Source organism: Aplysia californica, unplaced genomic scaffold (assembly GCF_000002075.1).
Source record: "Aplysia californica isolate F4 #8 unplaced genomic scaffold, AplCal3.0 scaffold01053, whole genome shotgun sequence".
NCBI lineage: Eukaryota > Metazoa > Mollusca > Gastropoda > Aplysiida > Aplysiidae > Aplysia > Aplysia californica.
Genome location: NW_004798323.1, coordinates 232435 through 233444, shown reverse-complemented (window position 1 = coordinate 233444; position 1010 = coordinate 232435). Strand labels below are relative to the sequence as shown.

The 1010-nt window shown below is 45.4% G+C and overlaps 1 protein-coding gene across 1 annotated transcript in view; it reads left to right on the top strand.

Moving 5' to 3' along the window:
* Positions 1–702: 702 nt before the first annotated feature.
* LOC106013608 overlaps positions 703–1010 on the top strand; it is a gene marked incomplete at its 3' end in the record, with an annotated part of 8854 nt that continues 8546 nt past the window's right edge. Inside the window, 1 exon segment of the mRNA XM_035973189.1 lies at positions 703–866.

The window sequence follows — 1010 nt, the reverse complement described above, 5'->3', positions numbered from 1 at the left end:
CCCTGTGATATCGGAAACACTTACACAGGGACTAGACACCTAGACATCACTGATAAAAACCTGTAAAGTCTTTGCCTTATCGACAGGCCGAATGGCTAGAACTCAGATGGCCACTGGATCGGAAAAGTAAAGTATCCGATTGCTCGACGCGCGACCTTGAAAAAAACAAACGCGTTTATTGTTCAAGGTCACTATCAAACTCGGTCAAATTCGGTTGAATTGTGCCACGAAGGTAACTTTTGGTCCCCGTGGCTAGATTAAACGACACTGTTGTGCTTTTTCTGTCTCTCCAAGGAAGAAAATATGCCTGGCCCCGATTCAAATTCGACTGAATTTGATTTGCTCCAGTGTAGGAAAGATCATTCTACACCTAGCCTTCTCGGACAAGGGCGAAAAATCTCAGATGCCCAGTGTGGAAGTTGTGCACGTGAAAGATCCCTTGGTGGTCTAAAAATCGATAAGAGTAGGCTTCGGCCATCACCCAGGCAAAATTAAAAATTTCCTACGAACGTGTAATGTTTAAAGTGTCCCGCGCGTCTTGTATTATGACCTTATTCAGTTGCGAGCGCCGTGAAACACTTACCAAAAAAAAAGAAAAAAGCTCCAGGGTGCACCGGGCATAACCAGCAGAGGGGAGGCGATTCTGCTGTGAGTGGCCGGAGACAGAACAGACACAGAGGCGGCGAAGCCGAGGGAAGAGCCAGATCTATTGATTTTTCTCTCCAGATCGATACGTTTTGTTGTGGCAGCCGCTGCTTCTGATGTGGTTGTTGTTGCAGTAGTCTGTGTTTACCAAAGACGGCAGGAGTTCTGTGATGTGTGCTGTTTGTGGAGGGAGATATCGTTCTATGTGTGCTGTTTTCTGAGTGAGATATCGTTTTGTGTGTGCTGTTTGAAGAGTGAGATATCGTTCTGTGTGTGTTGTTTTCTGAGTGAGATATCGTTTTGTGTGTGCTGTTTGAAGAGTGAGATATCGTTTTGTGTGTGCTGTTTGAAGAGTGAGATATCGT